Below are 16,777 nucleotides of genomic sequence, written 5' to 3' on the forward strand. Positions count from 1 at the left end.
AATTGGGAAGCCATCGGAGTTAAAGATGTTTTGAACAAAAATCAAAATACCAGCCCCAAAATTTGCATATGCAAATGTCGTCCCCGTTTAAAAAAATGAGGTAGGATACCTGCAAGGTTATAATCACATTTAATTACTCTTGGACTCATTACCATTCCTATAAAATGGTTTCCTCTATAAAAACCAACTAACAACAAACACACAGAGTAACAGTTAAGGTGGTTGGAAAGGCTATTTTTGCACCAATTCTTTTCTCGGAGTTAATGTCAAATTTTAAGTGTTAGAATCAAGATATTAGTTCAAATTTTCAGGATAACTTCCTGAGTTAATATTTTCTCCAAAGAATATAAAAATTGTATATTTGCAGCCATGATTGTGAAATATGACACCAGTAAATATTAAAATTTAATTTTCATATTTTTTTTACATATTTGAATTTAATAATAATTGGATAGTATCAATATTACCAAATTAGTTATAAATATGTTGACACTATTTATTGTAAGATTTGTACGGCAGGATTTGTAAATAAAATTTGTTTTTATGATTTTACATGGGTTTATATATCAAAAATTATTAAAAATTCTTTCTAATTCAAAATGGTATTTTTCAAAAAGTACTTCAAATACAGGAAAATTGTGCCGTACAAATCTTATCTGTAACCTTGTTAATAGGCTGTAAAAATTCCATGTCCATATCTCATTTCAAAGTTGGATTAAATTGGTATACAATTATGTAGGAAAACTGTTATTCTGTCAAAAATGTTGAAAACAAGCCATATTTGCACCCCTCTTTTGAGTCATAGAGCAGTTTTTTTGGTTAATCTCACTTTCGACACCTCTTTGACACTCAAAGAATCTAAAAATGCATTTACAATAGCAGTCACTCACTCTGAATGCCAGCACCGCCTTGTCAAACTTTCCTGAAAAACAGCAAATAATGACTTTCCCTTTTCAAACATTTTATTAGAAGCTAGGGGACCTGTACCATAGTTAATACACTAAGGACTCCCCAACTTCTTCTTATTTGGTCAGTTTTTCAGAAGTTTTAACAGGCTATAACTCTGCAATGCCTTTGTGCCCAAATGTCTAGTTTTTTTTATTCCACAGAGAATGTTGACTACTTTATATTTTAATAGTTTTGTTGAAATTTATAACTGACGCTCTAGCCTTTCCAACCACCTTAATAGAGCAATGAGGATAGTCATCAAAATATTGCATTATGGGATACACTGAGCGAGCAAATGAGTCCCTCTTTTTGGGGTTCAAATAAACACTGATTGGGCAACACATGGACACACCATTATCAAGGAATGTCAAAATGTTGCATGACGGGAAAACCTAAGTTCTACTGTACAGACTTTATCATGCACATCGGATCATTGCGATGTGTTCCATTCTGCTGATATTGATCTACAACTAACATGCACTCAACACAAGAGACAAACAGCGGGATACCATACGTGAAGCACTGTTTCAGGCAACTTATTAATTTTTTTCCAGACTTGAACAAAAGCTACCATCACATACACACGTGTCTAGTGGTGAGCAAAAGTCCACCATTGTCTTTCACACATAATAATCATGACAATTGTCTGATATTGAATAATGCATACACAAACTTTACTTTAAACACAGAAAATGTGAAGTCCAAGTTTGTAATTTCATTACGATGTAAAAAAAACCACAGATATGGCCCATAACACTGCATATCCACAGCACATATACTTAGCTTCTATAGCAATTTCATGACATGTGTGCAAGAAGAGCTCCAATGTCATCTTTCAGACAAACACATGCAACTCATCTAATATTGAAAATCACACAAATTCTAAGTGCTGACAACATGCATTTACGGGGCCAGTTGCAGTGGCTTTGATGATTTTCATGATCTTTCGTTTTCAGTGTCAGCCACAGTTTCTTTTTCTATTCCAGGAAGTATGTTGAGATACACAGTATTCAGTTAATCAACTCAGCCTGAGCAAGTGTGGGCTGCACTGTTATTGTTGACAAGTGAATTCTGTGTTGGGAAATGAAAAGATGAAGTTTTGCTTGAATAATATATACATGTATTTTATTTATCAACGCATCAAGTAATTATCCAATATACCTATAGTTTATTTACCAACACTTCCAGGCTTCATGCCGTTCACATGTTCTACACCTTGGCTTTGTGTATTGAAAGACCACCCTGAGATCACACCTGACATGACTTTAAGACTAATGAATTTTAATATATGTAAATGTGACTTTTACACACCATACATGTATATAAACCTTAGATTTGTGAGTAAAGCTGGATTTCGTTGTTAGTGTTCAAAGGAAACATTTCATGTCAGCTTGTCTGTACGTTTTACCATCATTGCCGTAATTTCCCTTTGTGTCATTCTGATTCACACTAGAATTCAAATGTAAACAATAACAGAGCATTTCACATGTATACACGTTGTATTGACAAGCTAAATAGTTGGGTCTTCCAACATGCTTTGAGGAGAAAATTTGCAATCGACAACAAAAATAGTGGAAGAATTGTCAAAAATGACTGCTACTGACTTCTATAGTTTCATGACAACATGACAAGTATACAAATGAGCTATAGGCCCATCAAATCACGCACTGAAACTGCAATATTTATGACTTTTGGATATTTTTTCAGTATATGCATTGTTCAGTTTACCAAGGGCAGTTACTTACAGCATGATAGAATGCCTGGTATTTTACTTATATACACAGTCCCTGTGGGTACCACTAGCATTGTCATTGTTGGTCCAGATGCAGCTTGGTATGTCAACAAAAATAATGGTTGATACATGAAATTCAGGGTTTTTGACAAACAAAACACTCAATATTTTAGCGCAATGTAATTGGAAAAGAATCTGCAGTTTCCAACACTTCTCATGACAATTTGAGATTGTTGGTGTGGTAATGTACAACGTGAGCATGCAATTCCACAAATAAGATGTAGTGAATGTTTTTGACAGGAATCGCATTGGTATTTAGACATGGCATGAAAGCAGTTGACATGACCATGTAATCAGCTCTTGTTGAGACGCGCATTGTACCTTTCCACACACTTTGCAACTGTATTTGTTTTTTTCACTGTGTTGCTGCATTTGTCTGCAAATCATTAATAATTGCTTTCATGTGGAACTCCTGTGTTATTTTGTGTTGATTCTTCATTCATGTTATCTTCATTTGCTGCCTTCAATAAACTCTATCGGGATATTTATCCTTAGTATTATTCTCAACCCTGCTTTCATTGAAACCTATCTTCTCAGCATCCTCGTCATCTGACTCATCATCAAAAACAGAATCCTCATCTGACAGGCTTTCATTTTCCTCTCCATTCAATATATCAGAATTTCCACATTTCTGTTTCAGATCTTTCCGTACTACAACAACATGTTTCTCCTCCACAGAACTCAGTTCATGAATTGCAGAAGCTTGCACAATCTCATCCCCGGTCAGCAGTTTTCCGTCACTTGTCTCACGAGGGAGCAGATTTCCATCATTTTCTCCCACTTTTAATTCACCTCACCTTGGTCTGATAGAAGGATGTTTGATGCCACTTTGGATGGTTTCTGAGGAACCAACATCCAAATGAACACAGGAACTCTCAAGTTGAATGCTGAGTTCAAGTCTGTGGCCAAGGTTTTCTAGCCACTGTCTCTTGTACAGCAAAGAGCTGGGCTGTTTACTAGTCATGCTTGATCTTAGGACGTGTGACTTCACTTTCAAACTCTATGGCGAACATTTCACTTCCAATGTAGTGGGATTTGAGACCATCTTCCGATACAGTTAGAAGAACTTGGCATCCAAGCTTTCCAATGAATTCCTGACCCTGAGAGAGAGAGAGAGAGAGAGAGAGAGAGAGAGACAGAGAGAGAGAGAGAGAGAGAGAGAGAGAGAGAGAGAGAATTGATTAGAAGATGGATACAAGAAATCATGATGGATATAAGAAATTCAAATCAATGAAATCTGAAGAAATATATTGATCAGCTTGCCCTAGTTGCATTTCAAATATTCATTTTTAATAATGAATAAATACTAGTTCCATGTCATGTCTTTTCCAATTTACAGGACAAGGAACTTTTTGCAATGTGCAGTCTATCTCATCAAAATTGTAGAACCTTGTCTTCCATGAGACTCTCTCTTTCTTCAGACATTATTATGTCTGGAAGGCTCACTGGCTTAAGTAAAGATAATCACAATCTATAGAATCGTTACAAGGTCAGTAGCTGTAAATTTTGATATTTTTGCTTTTTTTTTTGTTTTGTACATCAATTGTTGCAAGTTCTTGTTCCAGTCCCCAAAACATCATGACACACCCACTATTCAGTTTGTCAATACAGTGTGTATTCGTGTAGAGAGACTGTGATCAAACACATTCTCTCTTCGTTATTATTTACATTTTCATTTTAGTCCAAATCAGAATTCCCTTGTCACAAACCAAACAATTACAGTGTAGTCTGTACATGTACAGGCTGTTTTGATAAGCTGAACACTATCTTTGTCAACATGCTTTGGGGAGGAGAACAATAAAATGATTGACATAAGTAACAAGTATAGAGACAACAATTCATCAGAAATTAAATACCACATTTGACTTTAATTTTAGGTTATCTATCACTAATTTCTGCCTTTAAAATGTCAAGCACACCAACATAATGTGAAACATGCAGACCTGAAATGTTTAGAACCTAATGTGTTTAAAATGTATCGCATGCCAATGCTGAATTTTTTATGCGTTATGATATCGGTGAAATGTTTGCTTGCTATAAAATGCCTCACACTAACATGATAGGTTCTGAAATCACTAACCATTGGCACACAGGCCACTCATAGGCTCAGTCTTTCCTGTGTCTGCCCAGGCCAGAGAGACTGTGGTCAATCGAGCGACTGTCAATCACAGACCCATACCCGGAGGGCGTTGTGATGTGCTGTGCATCATGGACACCATCAGCTGACCACGGACCCTCTTGCGGAGGGACCGTGGGCTGACCAACAGGCTCATACTATAACATTTTCAGCATGATCTAAGCTTAGTTCTTCATAATATTATTATGTTACCGACTACCATAGTAAGAGGCTTAAGTTAAGCGGTAACATTCAGCCTAGCTGCAGTGCTCCAGCTCATGGAGCAAAGGTGAACTTTGCCTGGGTATTTGGGCCGGTTCCCAGACACTTCGCACCAAAACCACTTCGCACCATACCATCTCGTCCCATACCATTTCGCACCAAAACCACTTCGCACCAAAACAACCTCGTACCAAAACAACTTCGCCCCAAAAGTCACGTCGCCCCAAACCATTTCGCCCCAAAACAACTGAAACAATGTTACTTTGCCCCAAACTTATCGCCCGGACTTATTGCCAACCGGCAAAGCTGAAAATAACCAACCACTACCATCGAAGTTTTCATAACCTTTCTGTCAACCCAGGACTGAAATCTTGAAAGAGTACAAATTTCGAGGAAATACGCGCACCGCATCTGAGTTGTAGCATTGCGTGTTTCTTTTTTCTAATGTACCTTTTATGGTTACATGCAACAATAAATGGGTCGTGGTAGCCAAAATGTCCTGACACATTAATGCTTCCAAGTTGCAGGTAAAAACAACGTTATGATACATCGTGGCATTGTTGTTTTAGGACGAGTTGATGGTACAATATTTGGGGCGAGGTGGTTTTATTTAGAGGTGATACTTGGGGCGAAGTGGCATTGGACGAAGTCACAGGCGCTCCTTAGTTGGGTAGTCTGCTAAGTGGATCGATTTTCGGATCGATTTATTGATCCCGTAGTCGATATGCCCGCCACTGCAACCTAAATACTCACAAGGTGTGCAACACAGTCACTCAAAAAACACACCACCCGATTTGTAAACTGGCCGTGCGCTCGCACAAAACATTCAGAACTACACTCCCATATACCTAGTTGGATCACAAATTTAACCATCTCCTCAAAAAATCACGCCGATGAATGTGTTACTCGCGTCATCTTGAAGAAATCGGCCGTGTTTTGAGACCAAGCGCAGTGAAATGTGGCCTGCAGAATGATTCTACCATATGATGTAATTTTTTCCACTACTGATTGGCTAATCAACGGCCAAAACAAAGGTCATGGCAAAAAGTCACTGGTGTAGTATAGTTGAACCAATTGGAAAAAATTACGTCATATGGTAGAATCGTTCTGCAGGCCGCATTTCACCGCGCTCGGTCACAAAACACGGCCGATTTCTTCAAGATGACGCGTAGTAACACATTCATCGGCGTGATTTTTGAGGAGATGGTTAAATTTGTGATCCAACTAGGTATATGGGAGTGTAGTTCTGAGTGTTTTGTGCGAGCGCACGGCCAGTTTACAAATCGGGTGGTGTGTTTTTTGAGTGACTGTGTTGCACACCTTGTGAGTATTTAGGTTGCAGTGGCGGCATATCCACTATGGGATCAATAAATCGATCCGAAAATCGATCCACTTAGCAGACTACCCAACTAAGGAGCGCCTGTGGACGAAGTAGTATTTGGGACGAGGTGGTTTTGGTGCGAAATGGTTTTGGGACGAAGTTGTGTGGGGCGAACTGGTTTTGGTGCGAAGTGTCTGGACCCCATTTGGGCCTGACCCAAATACCAAGGCAAAACCTCGAGCACGGTACCTCCACAAAAGGGAGTTGAGGGACCTTGGGAAGGTCCGAGGGACCGTGCCTCGAGCAACAGCACTGCATGTCCATTCAGATAAGCCCTGTGTACAATGCTGTGTGTTCCCGCCGTTGGAAAACACAGAATAGTATGCAGCTTAGCTGCAGTAGAGTAGCTCGAGGTTTTGCCTGGGTATTTTGCCGTCCGATGTCCCAAATACCCAAGCAAAACCTCGAGCTACTGTACTGCAGCAATTGCACAGCCCTGCAATGCAAAGTGTACATCATGATCATGGTGTCTACAACTTACTATGTTAAATAAATAAGCCACCCTATGGCTTCTTGAGGACCAAACATCTGTCCGACTCCAATGAGCCCCTTCGCCGATTGAGATTTCCAACGCAAACGTCGAGTCAGTTGCCTGCATGGTGTGTTCTTTCAGATTGACCCTTCACCCTGCCCTGACCTTATATTTCGGGAGCAAATGTTGAGGGCGCTGTGTTAACCCCATTTACCAGAACTCGTGCCACTCGCGGAACAGATCACACAATATGCCATGCCTTGTACAAAGATACAATCAACAGAATAATGGCACTGTATTTGAGCAGATTTCGTCTTACCACTCACCTCCGTGATCACCTCAAGAAAACAGCTGCCCGCTTTACGTCGTCTTTTGGAGGGAAAAGTGGAGATCCGGCCGAAGCTACCGATGTGAAAGCAACTTCCGACGAACAAACTTCACCGAAATTCGTCCTCAAATGCCCCAAAGGTACGAGAGATTTCGATGCAAAGCAAATGGCCATCCGTGAAGGCGTTTTCAAAACCATCATCAGGTGCTTCAAACGCCACGGCGCTGAAACAATCGATACACCGGTATTCGAACTCAAAGAGACGCTAACAGGAAAGTATGGCGAAGACAGTAAGTTGGTTTATGATTTGGCGAACCAGGGTGGGGAGCTTCTGTCACTTCGCTACGATCTAACTGTGCCGTTTGCCAGATACCTCGCGATGAAGAAGATCACCAACATCAAAAGATACCATATAGGTAAGGTGTACCGGAGAGACAGTCCAGCCATGACAAAGGGGAGGTACAGAGAATTTTACCAGTGTGATTTCGACATTGCTGGTGTGTATGGCACTATGCTACCCGATGTTGAAGTGGTGAAAATTGTCGCCGAAATTCTCACAGAACTGAAGCTAGGAGATTTTGTCATCAAAGTGAATCATCGGAAATTGTTAGACAGTGTGTTGCAGTGTGCTGGGGTGCCTGAACTGAAATGCCAGGCTGTCTGTTCGTCCATCGATCAGCTTGAGAAGACATGTTGGGAAGATGTGCGCTTTGAGCTGATCAACGAGAGACGATTGGATGCAGCGGTTGCTGACAAGATTGGTGACTACATCAAACTGTGTGGCGGTAGGGAATTGATTGACCACCTCCTCCAAGATGCTGCTCTGAGACAACGCCAAGACGCTGTGTCAGCATTAGGGGAGATGGCAACATTTTTCAGATACTCTGACCTTTTGAACATCAGTGACAAGATTTCATTTGACCTCAGTCTGGCCAGGGGTCTGTATTATTACACAGGGATCATTTTTGAAGGCGTTTTGAAAAATTCTGAAACTCCATCCCAAGATCCCGGAGAGGCTGTCACAGTGGGATCTGTCGCTGGCGGTGGGAGATACGACGACTTGGTCGGGATGTTTGATCCTAAAGGTAGGAAGGTACCGTGCGTTGGTGTCAGTATTGGAGTTGAAAGGATTTTCTCCATCATTGAAAATCGACTGCTAACTTCGCAAAAAGAAATACGGACCACGGAGACGGAAGTGATGGTGGTCTCAGTGAACAAAGGGTTATTGGAGGAAAGAATTAAACTGTGCAATGAACTCTGGGAAGCAGGCATCAAAGCCGAGATGTCGTACAAGGAGAATCCGAAATTTCTGAGTCAGATGCAGTATGCCGAGGAGAAAGGCATTCCTTGTGTTGCCATCATAGGAAAGGATGAACTCACACATGGAGTTGTCAAGTTGAAAGACACCTTTACTAGGAAAGAAGACAACATCAACAGAAATGATTTTGTTGATGAACTCAGAAAGAGATACTGCACCAATCAGAGTCTGCCATGATGTGAGATTACGCTTAATTATTTGCTGACCACAACTTTGGGGAATTACAATATTGAAACTTGCTGACATGTCTTGTTTTATATAAATCGCGTTGATTGTCACAGTATTTTAAATTTGAGTCGCTACGGAAAAGAATGTACCTTATCTAATGAAGTGCAAAATTATACTGTCCTACTGGTGTACGGCTTGCTTGGATGCAGTTTGAAACCTGAAATTAAACTTTCATAGAAATTATTTTAAGAAAACTGTAATACGGATAAGAACTGTGAAGCCCTACAGTATGCTGAAGTGTAAAATTATCGGCCCAGCATACACAATGTTCATGTATAATAATGCAATGTTATCTGATAAACAAAATTCAAATAGTCTGGATTGAAAATTTCTCATTGTACACAAAAAGGTTGTATCTATGTAAGGAACACTAGGCATTTTGAAGTGATTGTTGGTGTGCCAGGTGAGACAAAATCTACCTTACAAATAGAACAAACATGGCGGACAATACTTGCACAGGTCAAGTCACAATTAATGGAGCTGCAAGTTCTACTATGGAGTGAAGTAAGACTATGGCAGAGATTCTGAATTTCAAATCTCAATAAAGTTAAGGTACCACAATTTGAATTGGCACCCTTAACAAAATAATTGCATCTTGACGTCAGATTTTTGTCCTTGGTTTTGACAGAAAATATTTTAGATTTCCTTGAGTAGAGTGTGTACGTATATAAGGTGTGTACTGTAACCCACACCAGGTCATCTGACTCGGAATCATAGAATCCAAATACCACAAAGATTACCACAATGTTCACAGTTGGGACAATCACTATCATGTAAAGGTGATAATATGCACTGTGTTTTCACATTGCACATTGTTTTCATTGGCAAAGTTTGACCTCTTGATAGGGAAATGGGGTGAAAGGGTTAAATGGGTGTAGCTTGCAGATTTAAGGTCATGTGTTATCTTCGGGCGCTAGGTAGATTTGTTTGCCAGTATGCACACCGTCCATATTCTATCTACTAGACGTGTACAGAGACTGGGTTGTAGTTTATCAATGATATCTTCAAATTAATCCTCACAATCATGCAACTCAAGTTCGTTTATCATTGTACAAAACTGTATTGTGCGTGCCCAACAAGTTTTACCACCGTGTTCAATTACAGGGCTCTAATAGCAGAGTCATTCATGTACAATGCAAGATTAGAGGTACATGAATACTCCACATTGAAATGACAGGGAATTGTTACTATAATAGTTCAATACTGGGACAATGCCCTTTGGATATATATAATTTTCATAAATTAATATTGCCCCCAACCACACCTTTCACAAAGAAATCAACAAAGTACAATCAAATCAAGGTATTGTGGAATTTTATTGTGTCATATCTCTATAGCTACTATAGTAAACAAAAATATGTCATAAAAATCTGCAGGTTGACGAACAATTTGCAAATCAGTCAACATGTTTAAAGACTGCAGTGTAACTATACTTGGTAATCACTGACTGACACTTCAGCATTGGGTTGACAAGGCAACAACAGTGTGCCATCAAGACTTAACAGTTTAACCGCCATTCCAGAAAACACACAACTGTGCAACACTGGCCAAAATTACACACTACACACTTTCAGCTATCGTTTTGTAGAAAGTAGAAAGTCTGACCTAGATATTTAGTCCAAAATTGAAACTTTTGTCTCTACATTTGACAGATATGTGGAGAGTTTGTGCTTTGCAGTTGGAATTCTCGAGAATAGACATATAGCCAAATTGGGGTGAGTGCGCTCTCACCGCCCGTGAATCTCCCTTGTCAATGACTACGCTGTTATTTGCCAATATCATTAGAGCTAATCTGTTACATTGTTACATTGTTATTACATTGTTACATTGTTACAATTTTTACCAAATTCGAATTCCAGATTTTTAAATACAATGCTGTTATTGAGTATAGGGCCAAATGTTCACACTCTTCCCTATATTTACACTGGCAGCGAAATATTCAGCACTGTGTTTAATACCTTCCATGATACTGATTGCTATGGAAACCCAATTATTAGGACACTCATCTACATGTGTGTCACGTACAACAATATCATATGATTAAACCAATAGCAACAACACCTTTGTTTTCGCAATATCATCTGCAAACAACAATTAAACAACTGAGAACAAGAACCAGATAACCATGTTCCCAGTTTTATGTGGTTAGAAATACATAATGAGTCTGGTCAACTTTAAACCTGGGTTTTTTAAGTTTTATGCCAAGCCACCTGCGGTGTTTGTTGCAAAACCGTTCTTTCAGAGATCCAGTATTGTGTTGAGACTGCATCCAGATCCCACAAAGTCCTTCCATTCACCACGTGAGGGCGCTATCAACCATGCTTCTGGTTCTCTGACGTTCCAGAGCGTCGTCGTAAAACACTGCCTCTTTACGGCAACAGCTCAGGACTACCCGTCAATTGATTTTTGCGTAGGTCAGCGGAGCGGAAATTATTGCTCTGGCTCGCGAGAATGTTCCAGAGTTGTTCTGGACTTGGTTCAAGTCGGTGAATTTTTAAAAATAAAATCATTTATGATAGTTTCTCTCGTGTCTCTCCTATTTCGTACAAACCTATTCGGAATTTGGTAGCCCAGGCCAGGTTTTCCCAGCGACTGAATGGCTTGAATGCGTTACCTTTGAGTCCGCAGTATAGCTAGTTTCTGATGGATTCCGTTTGAAACTCCCCTGTATAGCGTTCACCCCACTCATCGCGTCCACTTTTAACGCGTGCATTTCACATGAATTGCGTTCACTCCTCTCAAAAATTCACAAATCACAGACTTGAACCAAGTCTAGAGTTGTTCTTGCAAAATTGTGTTCGCGTGTGGTTCGAAGGTAGGAGGGCACTCATTTTGTTCAATTAGCGGGCACGAAAGAGGGCAGCTCTTTTATGTCAGAAATAAGAAGGGAGAGGGTTATGTTTTATGTTCATATGCGGCAACTTGATATGTTTAGACTAATGTGATTTTTTTTCGTATCTTCTTGCAAACCGATAAATAACCACTTCATCAACTCGTACGTTTTTTGAAGTGCACATATAAAGACGCATTGCCAGTCAGTGTCATCGTTAACGAGATTCTTCGGCCCAAAGAAAACAAACTTGAAAGATAGCACACTGCAGTGGGAAGGACAAAATAATGCGTCGATGAGGGGGCCTGGCAGCGGGGATCTTTCGCTGTGAGGAGAGAGCAATGTAGAGTTCGTAGCAAACTTTCCGATTAGTCAGTACATGTATTGCTAAGGAAATGTTCGGCAGGCAGACGACGCAAGAATACACTGACATAATGACAGATCAAGTGTTGGTTGACCAGCCTTTGTCCAATGGGACTTTGACCACTTACTTGTTGATCGTCATATCAAAAATATCACAAACTGTCACACAATTCTAGTCACCTTTATGACTTGTAATTGTCCTCGTTAAACGTACATTTTCCGTTTTTAAAATCGTCACCTTAATAGTGCATCACAGGTACGTTCACTTTTTATGCGGAAATTTTCTGTAATGAAACGAAAGAAGAAGAAAGGCTTTTGTAATGAAATAATTCGGAAAATATCATGTTTGTTAAATTGAACTTTACTGAAAAATCGTAGAAGTGAGAGGCTTTTCTAGCTGAGACTACTGCCTCTAACTTTACAATCTGCCCTCAATTCTGTATTACTATATAAATATATATTAAAAAGCAATCTGATTAAAATCAGATGTAGAGTCGGCGACGTCTACTTTCGCGAACGCGGTATTCTCTCGCTGTCGCCTCTCACTAGAATACCGCGTAAGTAAAGACGCCGTACTCTATATTTTCTATTTATCGTAGAAGTGAGAGATTTTTCTAGCTGAGACTATTGCCTCTAACTTTACAATCTGCCCTCAATTCTGTATTACTATATAAATATATATTAAAAAGCAATCTGATTAAAATCAGATGTAGAGTCGGCGACGTCTACTTTCGCGAACGCGGTATTCTCTCGCTGTCGCCTCTCACTAGAATACCGCGTAAGTAAAGACGCCGTACTCTATATCTGATTTTAATCAGATTAATTAAAAAAAGTTGCTGTTAAATTGATGAAGAATAGCATTATTATGATTGACAGTCTAACTCATGGCACAATTGCCAAATTTATGGACATGACATGTTGCACCCTGACTATCCCCAAGGTCGAATGAACTATCTCTAAAACTCATATACCTGCAGTGTCTTTTTCCCCCAAAACAACTTCTTGTAACGCATTTACGCATAGAAAATCAAACTGTTTCCTAGGAAACAAATATTCGGCAAGTTTAGCCCGCATCCCGCCTCTAAAACGATCCCAATTTACTGTCATTTTATTTGAAAAAGATAAATTTATTCTCACAAAATGGCAAATGAAAAAAAAAAATCTTCATAACATAACGAACAAAATTCATAGCTATAGCTGTCAACCCTATTACTTACGTGGTTGAACACAGCGCCCTCTAACGCCGTGAAGCTGTGAGCGACCCTTTTTTGAACTGTTCATGACATGATATCGACAAAAGAACATCCCCTTTGTTTCGAGGCGATGGCTGGATGTGTATCTCGGCAGGTGGAGCTTTTATCATTGCACAGTCCCTCTGTGAAGGGACCGTGGTCATGGAAACGGTATAAATATGTACACGTGTAAGCCGGGGCTTGACACCTTATATTGCGTCATGTAGACTTTTGTACCGGGATGATATGTGGATGATGTTAACAGTGGATCATAGCGTTTGCACCAGGACGACCATGGCCCACATTCAGTGACATATCAAAGTTTGGTATCTCTCTATTTCCTTCTTCTCAACCCAGTACAATAGAAATAAAACTTTTGTGTCTTTCATTCGATTTGAATATACACCAACGGTCTTCTCCATCCGATCACAATTTTCTTGACAAACATGTACGCTTTTCACCCATCGTTTAGTAGAAAAAGTAGATATTAACAGTTAGACAAAATCTAGACTCTATCCCGCCCCAAGCACAAAAGCACACACATACACACAAACACAAATGCACACATGCATACAGAAACACCTTGACGCAGTTTGCTCTCTGTAGTTTGAACTGTCCGCCATGTGCGGTAGCTGTGGGTCCATAGCTGAGGTGTTTTCAGACGGGGTTCCTGCCGTTTACGGGCTGGTTTTATCTTTTACGATTTTATCGTAAGAGTCAAAACAAGCCCGCAAAAGGCAGGAATCCCCGTCTGAAAACACCACAGCTATAGATCCACAGCTACATATGCGGTAGATCGATGTAGATGAAAACGTTGAAGCTTATCTAGAGTTGCAACGGGATATCAGTAAAACGCGCCTCGGAGACACAGGAGACAAGTAGTCGGACTCTCAATTTTCTACAATTCTTTTACAATTCTTTTCTGATCCACCACTTGCGGGGGCTCATTTTAAAGCTCTTGGAGAAACAAAAACTTTCACCGTCTTATATTTTTGAAAGTTCAAAATTTAATCCCTCCCAGAGTTAACATAGGAATGGCGGCTATTTTGAATCTGGGTAAATTGGTTTCGCTAACGTTTGCTCAAAGACCCCTGATTTTTATTGTTGATTGGTAAGAGAATGGTCAAGTCAAATGTTTCATTCGGGGGAGTTCGAACAAAAATTTAAATCTTTCACTTTCGAGGCGCATATAGGGCCTACTACCTCAAGGTAATATGTACCTCGAAAGTGAAAGACTTAAACTTTTGCTCTAACTTTCAATCATTCCTCTTTCAAAATCAAGAATAAAAATAGGGGTCACCGTGCAAATTTTTGTACTAGAGAAACAAATTACCCAAGATTTACCGATATTAGAAATTCAAAATGGCCGCCATCCCTGTGTTAACTCTATGGAGAAAAATAAAATTTTTTGAATTTCGAAAAACTAAGCCGGTGAAAAGTTTTCTTTCACCAAGAGCTTTAAAATGAACCCCCACATATGGTATATCAGAAGAGAATTGTAAAAGTTTGAGAGTCCCAATGTCTGTCCCCGAGGTGCGTTCTACCTTAAAAATGGTCGCACATTATAGGTGAGATGTGATGAGGACATCTTTTCATCATGCCTGATATAAGATACATCCAGAAAATATGTCGACAATCTCTTGACAGAGTTCGGCCATCAAACATATTGACACACAATCTGAACTTTCATTGAACATCAGAGATGAACTCTGTTTCAATGTCGTAGCCGTGGCATACAGTCAGTCCAGCTTGACACTCCTCCCCCTCAATGAATTTAGCTTGTAGCGAGCATGTTTTGATTATCCCCTGTCTCTCATTTCCATGTCGTTTGTAGACAGTGATTTATTGCTCGATATGCGAATAAGTTCAGAATTACTGACATCAAGACCGTATGTACTATTATCAGTCACTGGGTGTTCACGGGGAAATGAAAGTCAAAATATCACCGTGGAAACGTAATTTAGTTTCGTTCAATACGTCTCTATAGCTTCCGTTCCCGGGCCTGGCGTAGAGACACTGAACACGCAATGTGGAATAGTCTGCGAAAAATAACGAAAAGTTGAACAGCTCGCGCACTATTTTTTTTGTTTGTGCTAACCCGGGCGACCGGCCCTATTTTCTTTAAAAACAAACATTACAATATCCGTGATTTCTAAAATCTTACATGCTTTTGCAAAGTTTAGTTGCTTTTTTATGGATAACGCCAAATAAATCTTTTTTTAGAGACAATGACCAAATTAACAATAAAAGATCACAAAAACCCCACGACCAACCTAAACCGTTTCCTTAACTTGAAGGTATATGCAGACGGAAGCATACTGCAGTGAATATAATTATTGGCTTTTATCAAGTTAATCTTGGTAACTATATAGATTTTGGAATCCTCCTATCATGGAGGTTGCGACACATGCAATGTATCAAAGACAATGCCATTCTGTACATTATAATTAAACACAAAAAGACAAACATTCCTTAGGTCAACAATAGAGAGTCGAAAAACACACCGAAGGGAAATACAATCATGACAAATAACATTAAGAGGATTCTTCTAGGTATTGAGTCAATAAATAATTAAAACATGCATGCCTGCGTTGACAGTCAGAACTTTCTATTTTTCTCAAATGCAAAGGTAAACTGTTAAAATCATCGGCTACTGTTACCTGAAATGACCTTTCATTAAACTCAGTCTTAGCTTTTGGAATTTCTAAAAAGTGCTTGTCAGCAGATTTTAAATTTAGGACGGTTGTCAAAAGTGCAATATGGAACCTTGGTTTTATGGTTTATGATGTACTTACACAATACGTGCAGCTTATCATCCAGGGCGGGTCATATGATATAGAGCTTGAATTTCTATCTTTATATCTCAGAAAAATCTGACAAATCTGCACGTGATATCAGAGTTTCCTTCCAAAAACCTTGTGATATCGGATGAAATAAGGAAACGGTGATATCCCAATCTGATGACAATGACGTGGCAGCATAGCACCGTACATAGATTTATTCTGTATGTTGCCACTGTCGACGGACCATTTGATCTTTGATGGTAGCCATTACCAAAACCGGGTGAAATTATTTGATTTTTTACCTTTGCTATTCAGTACATAGATTCAACCCCCCCCCCCCAAAAAAAAAGGATGAATGAATTCTGAATAAAAGTACTCAACTGTGTCCAACGTGAAAACATGTCATCATGCATGCCAAAATTCACAACTTTTGCGCTTTCTCATTACAGTAACCCCCCTCTACAGAGCTAATGATGAATTGCTCTGTGCCCATACATTTTCTTTGTGTTATATATTACCCACCATACCTGGAAGTAGGCCATATAGTCACATGATACGCGGTTCTCTGTTTGCACTTCCTTTACAAATTTTCAAAACTACGACAGGTTCTTAACCTCTCTATAAATAAAGTCCGCTGTTGCGTAGCGTATACGCTCAGTTAATATCACCGGGGTTGAGTTTCGGTGCACTGTTCATCACACCGTGCGTGCGTTGAGTGTTAACAAACTTCAGATCTGCAGTGCTTTGCCGCTGGTTCACTCAAG

At 39.6% G+C, this 16,777-nt stretch overlaps 1 pseudogene; it reads left to right on the plus strand.

The window, feature by feature from the left end:
- Positions 1 to 7,126: 7,126 nt before the first annotated feature.
- LOC139127073 (histidine--tRNA ligase, cytoplasmic pseudogene) lies at positions 7,127 to 9,380 on the plus strand (annotated as a pseudogene).
- Positions 9,381 to 16,777: the final 7,397 nt, after the last annotated feature.

The sequence above is a fragment of the Ptychodera flava genome, unplaced genomic scaffold, assembly GCF_041260155.1.
Source record: "Ptychodera flava strain L36383 unplaced genomic scaffold, AS_Pfla_20210202 Scaffold_28__1_contigs__length_4768798_pilon, whole genome shotgun sequence".
Lineage (NCBI taxonomy): Eukaryota > Metazoa > Hemichordata > Enteropneusta > Ptychoderidae > Ptychodera > Ptychodera flava.